Below are 19,431 nucleotides of genomic sequence, written 5' to 3' on the forward strand. Positions count from 1 at the left end.
CTGTTGATGTTGTGGGGCTGGAGCCACAACACTTAGGAGTAGCCCCTCCAGTCTGGTGAGGGGGGATGTGTGGCCACCCCACCTCCTGTGGCGACCTGTTGCCTGTGGATATCCGATGCACGCTGAAGGACATTTCTGATTAAATCACTGCAGTGATGTCGTACCTGCTCATATGTCCTATTATGCGTGCCAATGTCATTTACCCTACGGACAAGGTCTTGCCACAGTGTAGCCCTCTCCTGCTGATTCTGGTTGGTGCGGGAAAACAGTATGTCATAATCCCGCACCAGGCTCTGGTGTATCTCTTCATCTTCTGCAGCAGAGTAGGCAGGATTTCACTGATGCGCCATGTCCCTGGAAGAGAACACAAACAGGATATCAGCAGACTATGTCAGCATTATAGGGCACACATACTATACATGATACTCAACTGTAGTGGTATACTACTACTCCCATATGTAGCATGTGTGTGTCTCTTGGTGGATACACAAGTACATGGCCAGATATCAGTGCTCAGCCAACACCTGTGCAACAATACCTGCCACATTCCATACAACATAGTAGCATGCCCCATTGTTCAGCACACTGAGACAGGTCCAATGCACAACCTCACTCTGGGGGTTCATACCAAGGTACTGTATGTGGAACGGCATCCACTAGTGTGATCCGGACACAAATTACTCGGCCTGGATATACATATCCCACCACCACCAGCACAGTAGACTACTTTGATATATATGTGATTAGACAGATATTCACTTGTTAGGACTGACATGGTATCCATGCAGCTCACTGGGCCAGTGGAAGCCACAACCCACACTGCTGACCCCTTTGCGAATGCTTCCCACGGACATCCCAAAGAATGCATGGATCATGCACACACATTTCTAACCCAGACCCTATGCACAAAGGTTAGGCATCCTGTCTGGTGGACTCCAGCCAAAGGCAGATTGTATAACGATAGAAGGAGGCTACTGCAGGACAGAGAAGATTCACATAAAGGGAAGGCATCTGTGGTCAGCACTGGTAATAAGCTACGGTCTCTCATAACAACATCCACGGCCTACTCTGGGAGGGAAATGGCCACGAACACTATAGATAACCACAAGGCCTTCTTCAGTTATGTTACACATATGGACCAAATGCCTCAGATATGCTCTGAGTTAATACACACCTCCTTAACATTCACCGAACACACAGATATTGGCAACATTCTGGCAGACAGGTTCAGTGCACGTATCCCCCCTCCTTCTCCCCCACACTTAGAAATGCTTATCACAGCTGAATGTAACCTCCCTATCATCTCAGATGTCCAGGTGAGGGCCGCCCTCAGCAAAGCAGAACACACAGCATCAATGTGACCTGATGGTATCCCTGGATGTGTGCTACGTGAACTCCAAGAGGACATACAACCGCATATAAGACTGATATTTAACCTTGGCCATACTACGGGATATGTACCTGAACACTGGCATACAGCAACAGTGGTCCCACTCCACTAAGGAGGCACCTCTACTGACCCTGGGAACTACCGCCCCATAAGCTTAACCAACCTGGTCTGCAAAGCTATGGAATGATTCAGTATGGGACGCATATACAGCGATATTGGGTACCTGCAGACACTTGTTCCCAGCCAGTTTGCCTTTGTGATGGGCTGATCTTGCCTTTTGAACCTGGTTGACCTTTCAAAACAGTCACTACAGCCATTGATGAGGGCAACGCAGTCCATACAGCCTACCTGGACTTTCAACACAGTACTCCACTCAGGCATCATAGACATGCTCATTAGCTTACATGTTACTACATATGTCACATGATGGGTTGCACACTGGTTGACATACAGAATCCATAATATCGATATTGCAGGAGCCATGTCAGACTCAATGCCAGTCACATGTGGTATCCCACAGGCCTCTGTCCTAGGACCCCTCTTGTTTGGCATTTACTTCTCAGATGTGAAAGCAAACATGTGCGGGTTGTGGATGACAAAGTTCCCAGATGACTGCAAACTAAGCGCCATGGTCGTTACACCAGCTGACACACACATCCTACAGACAGGCCTCACTGAAACGGACAACTGGTGCCAGGATCATGGCCTAACACTGAATGACATGTAATGTATAGTCATCCCCTTTGGGTGGAAATACGTGCACACAACATATCACATGGACATACCTATAGATACGGACCTATGACACATATGGAGGGTTCACAGTATGTAGACTATCAACTTGTTACTTTACATTACCTGTGTTTGTCACAGCTGGTTGCGTTACCGTTACTACAGCTTCCTGCTGCTGCTAGCCCAGCTTGGTACTGACACTGCTGACAGCTTCAACTTAGTTTGTGTACCGTGTGTTGTTGTTTGTGTTATTTTCTTTTTTTTTTTTTCTTTCTCTCTCTCTCTCTCTCTCTCTCTGTCTGCCTCCAGACAGTGCAATGAAAGTATTGCATGTGTGGAGTGTGACTACAGGATGCTTTTGTAGGTATCTGCATAAGTCCATGTGATGGCCTCTGCACCAATTGTAAGCCAGCATTTGCTAACTGCATGCAGCCAGTTGTGTACTGATTGCAGTTCTCACTGTGATTTCAGGACAGTGCTATAAAAGGGTATGTGAGATAGGTGTTGCCCTTTCAGATTGTAAGGGCGGGGACCATGCTGGTATGCTGTGGACACTGTTCTGTGAGTGTAAAAGTTAGTATCTCTCTCATGATTCAGGCTGTGTTGTAGATTTACATTTCTCCATTCCTCTCTCCTGTTTCCTGTAGTAAGTGTGTGTGCACACTGACACCTACAACTATATATATATATATATATATATATATATATATGTAAATATACATACATTTATATATGTACATTAACTGACATTATTACCTAATAACTACCAACTAGCATGGCTGTTTCTGTTCACACACTACTATTATGGAAATCCACTAGATTTGACAGTAAGTATACATGACATGCTTTGTGTACTACACATCTTCTATTCCCTTTACATTCATTCCTACTATTACATGATATATTTATTTTAGCACAATGTTCTTGTATAACAGTCATAGCTTAGTGGTAGGTCATGCAGACTACTGTTTCCAAGGTCCTGGGTTCGGGACTGACAGTGGGATTTTGTTTTGCTTTTGAACTGACTACAGGACCTGTCAATCAGAGTGACTAAGGCACTTTTAAGCAGTTGTAACCGGGTTAGCGCTGGTTTGCGCGGAGCTCCCGCATGCGCACTGGCGTTCAGCTCCGCGCACACCCGCTTACAACCGCTTAACAGTGCTTACTCTGGCGCACACCCACGCTATTTTCTTTGAAAGAAATGAAAATGAGGAGACAGGAAAGTGGTGAAAAAGGGGTCACAAAGAGGGTAAGACAGTAGGGAAACAAGCTTGGGTTTTGCAGGAGGGATGTAGGTAAGGCCCATAGCTGCCCATTTCTTCATCAGCAACAGCTGTGCATATGTATGTAATTTGGTGTGACATTTGAAACCTTCCACCCCTGAGAGAGGTGTCAGGACAACAATAATACTTGTTGTACAGCCAATTGTAATTGATAGTTTCCATGTCCAGCAGACATGTGTGCGGAATGGGCAGCTATGTATGGGGCATAATATTTTTGTGGGTACAGAGTGCCCTTTTTTTTTTTTTCAGGTGAGAGTGGTATGTCAGGTGAAGGAAGTCGGTATAGCTGGGGAGGTAGGTTGGGTAGGTCAACAGACAAGACAAACAAGACGCATACAGGGGCGGTGTATGACACGTGTGGGGGGGTTACACAATTGACGTGGACGGATGTTTGGATATCCAGAGCCCATGAGCCCACAGATGGCAACAGTGGAACTGATATCCCCACCCATGGGCAGTTGCCACTGTTCCTTCACTGCCCAGGATGGGGCTGTGCTGGGGGCTGTGTAGGCCGGGCAACAGGCATGCCCGTAAGTTGTGCCACCTGTGCCTCAAGCTGGCGAGGGGCCCAAGAACAGAGTCCCGGATCTCCCTATGCACCACAGTCCGGACGCTATGGAGGGTGAGTGGTGGTTCTCCTCCGGCCACACTTGCAGAGTAGGGACGGGCCCCATCCCCTGCAGCGCTTCCACCCGCAGGTGGCACAGGGCCACCGGAGGAGGGTCCAGACTGGGCACTAGTGCCAGGTGCACTCGCCAGCTGAGGTGGGAGAGGTGGGTCCGCTGGAACCCGCCTTCCCTGTCGTCCTATGTTTTGCATTATGTCATGACAGTTTGGGTTAGTAACATACAATACCATTCACAATTAGTTGTAACAGCATGCATTAGTATTCCCATTAACCAAACACCCAGATATTCACACCATTGAACAGCGAGCATAACACATGCATAATTTGAACAGCAATACACAGTCCAACAACATGCAGGGTTGATTGTGGCAACAGGCCATCAGGTTTGGATGTATGAACAGGGCAGATGCATCAATGTACATGCAAATATTTATGACCCAACAGGACAAATGTCCAGGGTGTTAATTGTGATTGCACATACCAATTTCACGTGGAATGGATTATATGTGGTTATAGGGTGGGGTGAAGAAAATATTATTAACACCTTCGAATACCAATACATATGCTGTACATTTCTAATAGCTGCAGATATATACACACTACTGTTCTAACTACAGTTTCCTATATGATAACTACTTCAATTTGGTGATAGGACTGTTACTGATACATCAATATACATTTTATTGTTATTCATACACGTTCATATCTGGCTTTGTTCAGCTACATCATCCTGCTACATTTGCTTTATATAGCTATAGACAACTGTGGATGTTTGGTATTTCAGACAATCATACTATCTGCATATTGCAGACTGAGAGCAACATATCCAGATTTTGAGATACATATTCCAGCTGCAGCAACACTTTGAACACATTTCGCAGTTTGGTTCTGCTTGTCACATTCATTTCATTCTGTACTGACTGCAGTATACTTTATTCAGGGGTTATTACTACTTTATTGGTGGATTCATAACTCTTTCTCACACTCTCTCACTTGTTTTCATTTTACTCTCCAGGATGGTACTTACTTCTAGGCTTTATTGACATGTTTTACCTGTAGTTATTACAATCCTTTCCAGCAGTCTCACTTCTGTCATGTTTCAGTATTTCAACAGGGATATATTTCACACATGTGATTTGCTCATCTTCTGCAGCTGTACTTTTCAGCCTACTGCAGGTTGTGTACTATTATATTACAGGTGGGGCATCTTTATTTCAGACATTTTCATTTTTCTGTTTGGATTACAGACTGCAACACACTTTTGTAATCAAGCAATACTTGCAAACACTCTTACACTTACTTGCACATTTTATTACTTAGTGACTACACTGCACTCTTTTGCTGTCATACTTTTATATTTCTTTACAGTTACTGGGAGAGGATTACTGACCTGCCTGGTGGAGCAACCGCACCAGCCTATCACCATAGGCTCTGCGGTTCACAGAACGGACACCTGCAGCTGTAATATAAATGAAGTAATATTGGAATACACATCTCCATAATATCAGCTAGTTTAATTTCTTACATACATAATTAAATGTAACTTACTCAGTAGTGGGGCGTTGGGCATTTGCCGGGCTTCCTGGATCCAAAGGTTCAATTGGTCCTGCTTACGTCTCTTCATGTCCGCATGGTGGTGACGGACCTGCTCACCAGTCCTTGGAACCCCTGTGGCACTGGTGAGATCATGAGCCAACCGGTCCCATGCCTCAGCCCTATATGCTCCCCACAGGACCTGGCCCTGCATGAGTTGGGCCTCATGATTGTGGACTAGGAGCCAGACCATGTATCTGGACTCCTCAATGCCCCACCTCTGTGCTTGAAAGCAACTACCCTCACCTACTCCTGACATTCTGGCTGCAAGTTAGTTCTACAATCGTTTATGCTGTGTATTCCCGCCTATGGGGCTTATATATGCCGTTTCTCCCGCACTTATCTGTGATTGGCCATTTTGGAATTGTATCAACTTCACAAAACCTGCTTTGTCATGCTCCACTTTCTATTCATTCCTATATATTTGCTATTACTACATTTCTAAGTACAGCTGTCATGGCTTAGTGGTTCAATACTTTGACTATAGTGCATGGTATCCTGGGTTCGAACCTGGCCACTGCTTTTCATATTTTATGACTGTCTAGACAGGCTAGGGGGTGTGTCTGTGTAAAGGCAGTTTTGTTACAGCTTGCTCAACGTTGCCCGTTGGTTAGCTTGTTGGCACGGCGCGCAGCTCCGCGCAAACGGGTTACGCTGGTCTACACCTCATTTGGCTGTCAGTACGCATATTACGCTCAGCTCAGCTAGGGACACACAGTTTCAGCATGTTAAACCACTGCTCACCTACGGGCACTCATTTTACACCTGTTAAACCACTGCTTACCTACGGGCAGATGCACTCACCTTGTTAAACTGTAGCTCAGCTATAGGCACATCTGGCATTTTTATTATTTCGTTATCTCACATTTCTTCAAAATAAATGGCCTATTTCATTACATTTTACATAAAATATAATTTTATATGTGTACATATATGTCAGGGACTTGTTTCGTGCTTATTTTACTAATAATAAATATTGATGTTGTGGGGGCTCGAACCATGACTGCCTACTCTTCAGCCGATGTCTCTACCACTACGCCATTGCTTTTTGGCTTACTTTGCATAGTTAGTTCTTATATGCTTTTCCACTTACTGCTAACTGCGGCTGAGCTACGGGCACGCCCAGCATAAGCGCACTCACGGGCAAACATCTTTACAATTTAAAAAAAATATATAACATGTTCATTTATATATTTTATGTTCATAGTCTGTGGGTGCATGTGTTGTGTTGTGTTTATTCACATTTCCATGGACTCTGTCATGGGTGTTTACTTTGGGCACTTTTACTCTTCTGGGGGCGTGTCCGCTTGCAGGGCTCGGCCTACGGACATGCCCCCTACTGTCTTCCACGGACCGTGTTAGCCTTAGGTGTGATTCAGCATGCCCTCATGCATATGCATGACATGCTGACGTCACACCGTTTAACTGCAGCCTCCGTGTAAGCCTTGTATCTCTTACATGGAGGCTTCATGAATCCTGCCCATTATCATTCAGATAAAGTATGTCTGAAAGTACTATTATGTATTTTTTTTAAGATGACTCTGCAAAAGGAGAATGTTTTCTGTTTCCTATCAATGTAGTTTTGACCACTTTTTTTTGGTGTAAAGTAGTTTTGATGAGAAGAAATTGAAGTAATGTGCATTAATGTTTCTCATTAATACACATATTTGTGGGGGGGTTGACAAAGGGAAAGAAATCTGAGGGGTATACACTGGCAGTTTTTGTGGGGGGGTTAAGGCTGTGAGCTGTAGTTCATGTGTTACAAGATTTGATTCCCTCAGCCCTCATTTGCCTACTGTGCTACAATAACCTTGAGTAAGTCACTTAATCAGACAGTGGTTGGGGGCAACTGGGAATTCAGACTAGGATTCTCAACAGCCTCTTGGACTGCTAGCCTAGTAACTACCTATGAAAAGCTGTAGCAGATTTGTTCAGGAATGAAGTAACAGGGCTGTAGAATGTGTACTGAGCATTGAATAAAAGATGTGTAGGACTTGTTTTTTTTTTTCATCTGTAGAATGTACCAATATTATCACACAGTTACATATGTGCTTGCAACTTTGTTCTGCTGTGAAATAAAGCAATTATATGTTAAGATATAACATATGCAGAAGATACATAAAAACATATGCAAGAAAATGTAACAACTTTGTTGACTTTAGTTGTAGGGGTAAATTGAAAGAATGTGAATTTCTCTGTGGGTAAGTGCAACTTGACTGTGCTCTTGTACTATTCTCCAGGTTAAGGCAATATCTACATAGTAGGTGATGTAAAACCCTTTGAAGGTGAAACCTTCTTTAACAAACAACTTAATAAGGTAGCGACAGACCTCAACATTTTAGAGGAACAACTACGCACTAGAAAAATCAAAAAATTCCAAAGAGATCAGGGTGATTATCAGAGTGCTAATCCTTTTTTAAATTATACCAAACATGTTAGATTTACATCTAATTCTACAAGGACTCCCAAAAGAAAAAGACCTCGCTCTATCCTTAGGAAATCGAGTCCAGTTTCTGGCTCTTCAACTGAGGATATTTCATCATGTACTGATAATGAACTACAGTCAGTATCAGTTTCACCGTCCCCCAAAAGGACACAGGGGCCAATCCCTTTAGGCCCAGATACCAGCGTGGGGGGAGGAAACACAGGAAGTATAAACAATATACAAAGTCTGTTGAAAATGGTCATGCAGAAATAAATGCTAATGCAAATATTAATGTTTTAAATTTGTCTGACTTTGTTTTATCGCCTATCCACCTGTCAGTATTGAATAAAGGACTTTCTTTTGTACCTGGTTTCATGGTTTCTGATGATATATTGGCTCAGGATGTGGTATCATTTTGTATAAATCTTAATCTTAAATTGTTTTTTGGTGACACTGAAAACTATAGTGGAGATAGATTTGTATATCACAAATCTTCTTTCAACCCACCTATGCATCCATTGGTACATCAGTTTCAAAATAGTATTCTCAAAGATCTTCATTTTTCAAGATCTGATGTACGTTTTAAATATAATAATATTTCTTTGGCTGAAAAAGAAGCTATTTTGGAAATGCAGAACAATAAAAATATTGTTATTATTTCGGCTGATAAAGGTGGGGCTGTAGTTATCCTAAACTGGTGTGATTATGACAAAGAGGCTAACAGACAACTGTCGGATCAGAGATATTACTCTCCAATGACCATCAATCCAACTTTTAGGTTTAAAAAACAAATCAAGGAGTTCTTGTTTTGGGCCAGGGATGAAGCTATTATTACCAATGATATTTTACAAATGCTTATGGTTCAGGATTCAGCAAACCAATGTATTGATTTTTTACCCAAAGTCCACAAGAACCCCATCAATCCGCCTGGTAGACCTATTGTTTCAGGGAGAGGGTATATTACGGAACCTCTGTCACTATATATCACCAAACATCTGAAGCCCTTACTTAGTCTGATACGGTCACGACTACATGATACCACCAACTTTTTACAAATTATCTCAGATAGCCAGTTGGAGCCAGAATGGTTGATGTGTACTCTTGATGTCAGTTCTTTATATACCAATATTCCACATCAGGCGGGTTTGGAGTCTTTGGCCTATTGGCTGGATGTGGCGGGCTTATACCAACCAAATTTCAATTCTTTTTTGGTTAATTTAGCTAAATTTGTTCTTACAAGTAACGTCTTCTTTTATCAGAATAATTGTTATTGGCAAATGAAAGGCACCGCTATGGGGGCTTCGTTTGCCCCTATATATTCGGATCTATTTATGGCCTTTGTTGAAAAACATGTTATCTATGATTGCCATAACAATTTATTCTTGGAATATATTGACATCTGGAGACATTACTTGGACAATGTTTGGATGGTGTGGAAAGGTGATGTACAGGGCCTACATGATTTTATATCTTATTTGAATAACAACATTTGGGGCCTACAATTTACTGTTCATTATGATATGAACACAATCACTTTTCTTGATGTTCTAAGTACTAGATTATCTGACCATACTTTAGGTACAGAAGTATTTAGGAAGCATCCTGAGTATAACACCATCCTTCATGCCTTGAGTTTTCACCCGCCACATGTTGCACGCAATATCCCCAAATCACAATTTATTCGGATGAAGCGAATCTGTTCTCATGATTCTTTGTTTCAATTACAGCGGAAGGATCTTATTGACAGATTCAGATCCAGGGGATATCGCATGGGTCATGTATTAAGAGCCAGCAATCTGGTAAATTCCTTAGATAGGCAAAATTTATTGACTTACAAGGACCAAACTAGTACTAACACTGCACCCCTTAGGTTTACCACTACCTATGCCAGGAATACTGACCATTTAATACAGATTATACACAGGCATTAGAATATATTGCAATGTGACCATGAATTAGCAAATATGTTACCTGACAGATGTCTATTTTCATTTCGTAAAGGGAGAAACCTTGGTTCCTGTTTTAATCATTACAAACATGGTGCTATGGATCGACAACCACAATATTTGCAGACTACCTTGACAGGTGATCCATTGACAGGTTGCTTTCCATGTGGCCATTGCACCAATTGTGATAAAGTGAACAAATCTAAACAGTTTTATAGCAGAAATTGTTCATTGGTTTATGATTTAGATTTTTTCGCTAACTGTAGTACTGACTGGGTGGTGTATTTGGCCACATGTCAGTGTGGCTCATTTTATGTTGGTCAAATCTCTCGTCCATTCAGAATTAGAATTTCTGAGCATATCAGTAATATCAAAAACAAGAAGGCTAATAATGCACTTTATAAACATTATCTGGTCCATAAAACTGCCAAGTTTTCGTTTATGATTATTGACAAAATACAAGGTAATAGATCTAATAAGACAGGGTGGCATTCTATTTTAAATACCAAAGAGAAAAAATGGATTGTGAAACTGGGTGGATTATTTCCACCTGGTTTGAATGAATATTTTTAGACTCAACCAATGAGATTTCAGATGGGTATACTTAAGGCTCAACAATTGATGTTTTTTCTTTACACTGATGAAGGCTGTGATTTGATCTGGCCAAAACCGGTCCAATTCTTTTGTTGTTTTTTATGGTTTATTACCAATAAATTTGTTTCAGGTCACTGTATGCTGGCTCTCTTCTTTTTTGCTTCAGCAGTTTTTGTTTTGAGCTGTGCATTTGCCTACCGAGCAGGAGTTCCTGTTTTGCAATATCTACATATAAACTATAAAAACAAAATAAAGCCACAGACAAATGACCAATAATATAATAACCAGGTGGCCAGGCTCAAAGTGCACTGAAAATGAACATAAGGAGGGATGCCAAAGTGATAAATTCAAAAGTTTATTCAAAGATTAAGTGGCTGAGTAAAGGAGAGTATTGGATTTTATTCTGATGAAATCCTGAGAGTAGCAGGATGAAAGTGCTTAATCTTTAAATAAACATTTGAATTTATCACTTTGGCATCCCTCCTTGTGTTCGTTTTCAGTGCAATTTGAGCCTGACTAAATGGTTATTTTATTACAATATCCACATATACCTTCCATCGCTTACCCCCAGAAGCATAGCTGGTACCAACAAATCAGCACCCTACCCACTCAGCTCTTCAAGTGAAGAGCAAAAAAATAAACACTTTACAGCAATAAAAAAATGCTTTATTGTAATAAGCAGATCTACAATTAGATCCACCCCCATTCCATTGAAGAGCAGCAAAAAAAAAAAAGCAATTCAGCCCCCAGCTCTTCCATTCCTCCATTGAAGCCTGAAAAAAAAAAACACTTTACTGAAATAAAATAAAAAACACTTTATTGTAGTAAGTGCTCAGCTTATTACCATCAGATCCATCTCCCCTGTTCTTCTATTGAAGAGCAAAAAGAACAAAATAAATAAAAAGGTCCATTCCTTCCACTGGCACTTCCACCCATAGCCCTAGCCATTCAGGTCCCATTTCTATGTCCTTCCCTGGCCCTCCTTCTGCACATTTTATTTAAAAAAAAACACTTCTTTCTTTAAGCTGTAGCAAACTGCTTCCTACAAATGTATCAAACACTTGCTACAGTTTATACCTTGCCTGCATGAAGTACTGCAGTGCTCAAGTTTTAGTTTAATAATAGAGATATTTTCCTTTTTTTTTTTACTTTTAAACTGCAGTAAACTGCTTGCTACAATAGAGCAAGCAGTTGCTATAGTTTAGACCACAAATGGAGTGCTACAGTGATCAGGTTTCATTGCAAATGGAATACCAGCTTTGGTACTTATGTATTATCGCAACCAGAATTGTAACCTGCCCAAATTCATTATGTTTGGCAGAAAAAGTCAATGTTAGCCTTAAAAGAAGTATGCAAAGTAGTAATTAATAGTCACATTGTGTATGAGGCAGGAAGAGGAATAACATCACATGTCCTATTTCTTGGGGAGGTATGTTTCCGATGTAAGTTACTTTAACATAAAAGTAACAGGAGTTTGATTCAAAGTCTTTGTTAGCCGATGTCATGTTCGTTGAATATCTTAAAGTATGGTGAGTTGTGATGATCTTTACTCATGTAACTGTGACGTTTGGGTTAATCCTGTGTTTGATGTCTCCCACTATTTAACCATTGCAATGGCAAAGCTAATAAACCCTTTCAGTGGACTTTGAAACATGTATCCAATTGCAAGTCATGCATATTACAAGCTGTTGATTTGCCAAGTTTTTTAACATCTGTTGCAGTGTTCATAGTAAGGGATGTGTGATGGATGTATTCTTGGCTTGTATTACTCGACAGTGATATTGCATTTTTTACATTTGTTTTTGGATACTGCGATATTGTCATTTATGACATTTGCCCTAGCACTTGTACTCAATGAATGTAGTGTATTTTGCATTGAGAATTACTTCAGTAAATACCAGTTTTTAGCTGTAATATTACTTTTCTTTATTTAGTTTTCTGCATAGTTGTTTTTGTGTAAGAAGTTTACAGGGTATAGTAAAGATGTACAGAAAATTGAGGACATACATAGGTCCTTATTCACAGTATTCAGAAGCAGCAGCCATCTATAGTACATTTTTCATTTTGTCAGGTCGGGAAGGAATGTCCCCCAGGAAAGCAAATGGTGTTATTCCTCTTGCAATGTTATAAACAAACCGACAGAATAGTAATTAACACTCTATCAAGCCTTTTCAGGTTAACACTGATAGTTTCATGAAAACATTACAAATTATTGCAGGTTACAATTCTGGTTGTGATAATACATAAGTACCCCTGCTTTTAGAAACAGGTATTACATTAAAGAGAGATCCAGATAGGCTGATCATTGCCTCTCCCAACATTTTGTGCACATGGCAGTTTCCCTTTTTGCCCCACTCCAGGTATGCTACTGCCTACCCCATTAATCTAACTAAAATTACTGTAACTAAACATGATTCCACTTAATCATCTCAGCTGAGGTACTTCTTTTGGTTCTATCACACTATTTTAACTCTCTCCTCCTCAACTGGTTATGCATACATCTTCTTCAATCAACATAAGCTCTGTGTACTGCTATACAGTAACTCTAACACCCTGACTAACTCTGCTCTGCTTCTCTCTTATCCATGTCTCTTGCCCTCTATCCCCATTATTTTCCGCTTTATCAGTGGAACCCAAATATCAAAGGATTTCAAGTTAATGAGGGATACTGTCCAAAAGTTCAGCTTTTTGCTGACGATATTCTACTAACATCCAGTGACATAGAAGGCTCTTTACAACATATCATGAATGCCATAACTCTGTTTGGAAAAATCTCAGGGCTCAATTTTAATCAAAATAAAACCAAAACACTTTTAATCAATAATAAAAATAAATAGCAATTTGCAAAAATACAATACATTCAACTGGGAAAACGATAAGATAGATTATCTAGGAATAAGTATTAAGAATAAATGGAATGAGACTATCAAATTTAACTTCACTAAACTAGTAGCTATAATCAGTGACTTGACTAAAAAGTGGAACAAAATGTTTTTCACTATGGAAGACAGACTTACATTAATAAAAATGATTATTTTGCCCAAGATTTTATTTTACATACAATCATTGATTTTACCTCCTCCTAAGAAATACTTTAAACAAATAGATTCCCTATTACTAGCTTTTCTATGGTTCCCAAATAAACCAAGAATAGCCTATAAATGGCATGTTAGAGCCTGGGGCAGTAATGGGATTGGCTTTCCCAACATAGAATTATATTCCAAATCTGTTATTATTAACATAATACTACACTAGATTTCATCCATATACACCCCTAGCTGGAAACAACTACATGAAATACATATAACTTCCTCTGAGAACTCAGAAACTCAGTTTAAGGAAACCTTTGGAATTAACAAAATATTTTGGATACTCCGTGAATATTGCTTATATAATAAGAAATGTAGCCACTTCTCACATGGTATAAACCAGATATTTTATATTTTCAAAAATATAATCGACAACAATTATAGTCTAAAGAATACCTTCTTCATTACATTTCCCATAGCTTAGACACCAGATTGCCTAGATACCTTCAATATCAATAAGATGCGGAATTTTAAAGAGAATAATCTAAAGTTTTGGCACCAGTTTATAAACAATAAGAACACCCAACCAATGGACTTTCTCTTAGCCAGATATAATGTCTGTCAAGATAATTGGCTCTGTATTCAATCTTTAAGACAGTTTGTTGAAAATAAAGTGAGAGTGTCAATAAATCTGGAAACGGATATTATACCAAGATTGATACAACTATTCATATGATGTAGTTCGATGAACATTAAACATAAATTAAGCATATCACCTGTATATAAAATCCTATGAGAAGACTTGATTACTTTTAACCAAGCTTTTTGGAATTACTCCATAAAGATTAATGGTGAACCTTTATCTAACGATAATAAGAAACAGTTACTAAATTCAATAAAAAACACTTCATCGTCTTTATATTGGAGACTATATACCCGGAGATTTATTCATAGAAACTTTTACACTCCACACAGAATTGACCTTATAACCAAGAGTAATGAAAGCAAATGCTGGAGGTGTGGTGATATGCCTGAAGCCAACTGGGTTCATATGTTCACCGAATGTAGAACTATCACACAATACTGGAGTGATTTTAGACATTTTGCAAAAGCCCTGTGGTCTGATAACCGTCATATTATTAGCTCTTTGATATTATTCAATGACTCTACCCCAAGTGTAATTCCTAGACATCAGTTACCTGTTCTTTGGTTAATTTTAGCTATTGCTCGAAAAATAATTACATTGAACTGGAAAAATAAGCAAGATCTTATGTTTACTTAGTTTATTTCAATAGCAAAATCTGTATGTAAAAAAGAAATGCAAACTATTTATCAGAGATTAAATGTAACACACAAAAGACTAGCTTGCCAAAAATTGGAGAGATTGTTAGATAAATATTGATTACCTTTCTTGGATAAAACAAATGTTTATCATGGATGTTTGTATATAGTGTAGTTATTATGTTTTATATTGTTTATTTTTAATACTTTATGTCCATGTTTATTAACAAAATTTAATAAAAATGTTTTTGGAAAAAAAGAAACTTTCATGCTGAAGCCCACTTTTAGCCAACTGTCATCAGTTCCATGACAGTCACTAATGATACTTACTAAATAAAGTAACTGTGTGTCTGAACTTCAGACTGAGAAAACTAATGAGGGTATCCCAAATTATAAACTAGGAAATGGTTTACTGATATACACTGCTTCTAAAAATAGCCTTATGACTAGGATAATTTGATTAGCTAAGCAGAGTCATTTTAGCAAATGTGAGGTATAATTCCAAGTGTTAAAAAAAAAGTGTCATAATGGAAATCAGAAGTGAATGTGCTCCCCACCACCACCACCATCAGCATTATGAGCCTGTCAGCAAGCTTCATAAGAATAACTTTCAAAATGTAATTGTTTCTCCACTTTTGACCATCAATGTGACTATAAGCAGCACTATTTATTTTATTCTATGCATTTAGCAAAGAGAAGAAACAGCTAAAAAATATGCACATTCCGTTTTGCATGCCATTGACATCACAAGGCAAATTCCATTGAGAGACCATTGAGATACAGAGTATATGCAAACACATGCTTGAACATGCACATGCCAAATGTATTGATCAATTGTCTCTTCTGAAGTCTTGTAGTCTATGAGGTCATCTACGAGTTTTTTTTTCAATACACTGGATTCATTTAAAAAGTAAGAAAGATAAGTTTAAACATGTTTTGTTCATAATAGTGATAATCCACACTAGCTCATCAGTCAAGTCAGCAGTTTACCCATTCCAGTTGTCATTTTCCCATCATGGTCTGTTCTCCTGGGGAAACATAGGAATTTAAGCCAGCTATGTCTATTTAACAGGATTTATGGGATCAACACTGATTATCATTATAGCAGATGGACAGCAGTGAGAAAGGCACTTTTGAGTTAAAAGCCAGGAACAGATGGATGAAGTATGAACTAGTGCTGGGATTCTTCCTGTAAAACACAACAGTCTTTGACAATGCATTACGGCTGGAAAAAAATTAAGATTGGAATCCAAAGAGAAGTTCCTCTTCCAAAAGCAAGGCTTGTGCTAAAACTGGTGATATACTGCATTGTAAAGTATGACAAAAATCTAGTAGTGATGACGTGGATATACCTATGAAGTGCACTAATTCAGTTGAAATTTTCCTTAAAGATAAATTCTTAAATCTGTCCATCAAAAACAATGAAAAAACACACAATGGGGCAAGCCAACCCCAGCATACCCATGTGAGGGCTCATCACTCACGGCCTTCTAAGATATATAAATATATATATATATATATATATGTATATATATATATATATATATATATATATATATATATATATATATATATGGGTACCTATCAGTTCACCGACAGGTCAAAACAGCGACACTCACATGTTCGACTCCACATCATCGACACTTCATAACATCGACGTTTCAGGTAAGCGATCTTCCCCCTCACAGGACCCATGGTAGCACTCGTTTCACTATTAAGAAGGTAGGGACAACGCTGTCAGGGTAAATTTTGAATAATGACGTAAACCCTATGTGTTATAACAGAGAAACGAGTGCTACCATGGGTCCTGTGAGGGGGAAGATCGCTTACCTGAAACGTCGATGTTATGAAGTGTCAATGATGTGGAGTCGAACATGTGAGTGTTGCTGTTTTGACCTGTCGGTGAACTGATAGGTACCCATATAAATATATATATATATATATATATATATATATATATATATATATATATATATATATATATATATATATATATATATATATATATATATATATGCATATATATATATATATATATATATATATATATATATATATATGTATGTGTGTGTGACCCCCACCCCCCCCTAACTATATATACTAACTCCAGGATTGCACTACAGTGGGGAAGAGGGCATATAACCTTTACTTGCCTTACAGTACTCTACACAGTGCCAGTACTTCACTTCAGTGAAATGAGATTTGGTGAAATGAGTTTTCAGTAATTTGATCTTTCAGGGATTTGGTCAGGGTGAATTCAAATTCAGTGAAATGAGCTTTCAATGAAACAAAGTAGATCCATATATATATATATATATATATATATATATATATATATGTAAATGTATATGGATATAGATTTATTTATTTCACATTTGTTAACTGGGTTAGTCCAACTGAGTTTGCAAATAAACTCACTTTCAGTGAAGGGGAACAGCCCCAGCAAATATAAGTAAAGATAAAGTGGCAATATACAAATATTAAATAACAATCACAATACAAAATTGTAAAAAGAAAAGGTTATTAACTATTTGCATTTGATTGATAGTAAGCAACCCATTTTTAGTGGAGACCCAAGGGGAAAGAGCCCCAGCAAGCATAAGCAAAGATAAACATACAGGACAAAAACTATTAAAAATAGCAATGCAAATAAGAAATTAATTATAAAGTGAAAAACAAAAGAAAAAATTATGAACATTAAAGGTTGCACTGATAACAGTGGCCTAAATTTACTACATATAAGTGTAAAAATAAAAAGATAATAGTTCAAAAGAAGGAACCTGTACAGACATTGATAAGAAGTAGGGGGGAGATAAATAGTGTGGAGAATGGGAGGGGGAGAGAAAGGAGGGTCCTATAGTAGGGATATAGTAGTAGAGCAAAGGGTTTAGGAGGTTAGTTTAAGCAGAAGTTGCTAACAGAGAAAGAAAGTTAGTAGATGCAACAGGTTATACAGTAGGACAGACTAAGACTATGTGTGGTCAAGGCAATGGCATAATTTCAAGTTTAGTAGGTGGGATTTAAGCTCCTTTTTAAAACAGGGAAAGGAAAGGTTGGGTCAAATATGGAGAGGGAGTTTGTTCCAATTTAGTGAGACAGTGTTTGTAAAGTAGTTTGTTAATATTACTTTTGGGTTTATAAACTGAGTGCAGATGCTGATCAGCACTCCGGAGAGGCTGTGTGGGGGGGGGGGGTGGTAGAGAGTAACATGGGAGGCAAGAGTAGGGCAGACAAAGGGGTTGTTGAGTATGGAAAAGGTAGTGTGGAGTTGCAATTGTAGGTGCGGAAATTCCAGCCACTGAAGTTTGTTTAGTGAGAGGCAGTGATGTGAAGAGAGTGGTTGGTTTAGAATAAATCTGGCAATTCTGTTGTATGTTTGTTCCAGTTTCTGCACTGAGGTAGTTTGGATATTGGTAAGGATGAGGAAAGCATATGGAAGACTAGGTAAGAGAAATGCCTGCGCAAGAGTGCATTTAGTGGCAGTAGTGAGGAATTATTTGTTCCTATGAAGTAGTCTAAGTTTTTGGTGTTTTTTTTTTGATGGCCTGTTGTATGTGCAAGTCAAATTTTAGTCGTTCATCAATTATTACCCCAAGGTGTTTGGTGTGTGAGGCAGGGGAGATAGTGGTGCCATCTAGGGGGGAAAGAGAAAAAGTGGACTTAAGGTGAGAGAGTGTCTGAGGTAGGAAGAGAAAAAGTTGAGTTTTCTTCGGGTTAAGGATTAGTTGATTATTTCTGAGCCATTTTTCAACAGAGATAAAGGAATTCTGTGTTAGTGTGTGTATTTCAGAGACAGTATTGGAGATAGATAAGAGAGTAGAGTCATCTGCATATTGTATTACAGATGAGAGACTGCAGGATGAATGTAGGTTGTTGGTAAAAATGTTGAAAAGAGTGGTCCAAGTATGGAGCCTTGGGGTACTCCTGTTTGAACAGCAAGGAAGGGTGAGAAAGCCTGCTGCCATCTAACAGCTTGTTTTCTGCCAGTAAGGTAGGATTGGATCCAGCCAAGAGGAGAAGGAGAGAGGTTTAGGTTTGAGAGTTTGTTAAGAAGGACAGGATGAGACACAGTGTTGAAGGCTTTAGAGAGATCAAGGAATAGACAGAGGCGAGGAGGTTGTTGTCCCTAGCTTCTGCAACCTTTTGAGTAAAGGATAGTAAGGCTGTCAAGGTACTGTGTTTAGGATGGAAACCATGTTTTGAAGGGGTGAGGAGATTTTCATGAATGAGATAGGACAGTAGTTGAGTATGTATACATTTTTCAAGGATCTTAGAGAGCAGTGACAGAATAGTGACTTGTCTATAGATAGAGAGTTGCCACCTTTGTGCAGAGGAGTGGCATAAAAGGATTTCCATATGTCTGGTAGGACAGATTCCTGAATGGAGTGGTAGATTAAGATAGATAAAGGATATGCAATAAGGTCAGCAGCAATTTTCAGAAATTGAGGGGGGGAGTTTATCAGTGGACGGAAAGCATGGTTTTAGTTTAAGAAGCAGGTATTTGATATATTTAGTAGAAACAGGTCGCAA

The 19,431-nt window shown here is 39.0% G+C and overlaps 1 protein-coding gene across 1 annotated transcript in view; it reads left to right on the forward strand.

Moving 5' to 3' along the window:
- LOC122802426 (guanylate cyclase soluble subunit beta-2-like) overlaps positions 1–19,431 on the forward strand; it is an 866,018-nt gene that overhangs the window by 345,133 nt on the left and 501,454 nt on the right. The window lies entirely within an intron of this gene.

The sequence above is a fragment of the Protopterus annectens genome, chromosome 5.part0 (genome assembly GCF_019279795.1).
Source record: "Protopterus annectens isolate FY-2018-M chromosome 5.part0, PAN1.0, whole genome shotgun sequence".
In the NCBI taxonomy this organism is placed as follows: Eukaryota; Metazoa; Chordata; order Ceratodontiformes; family Protopteridae; genus Protopterus; species Protopterus annectens.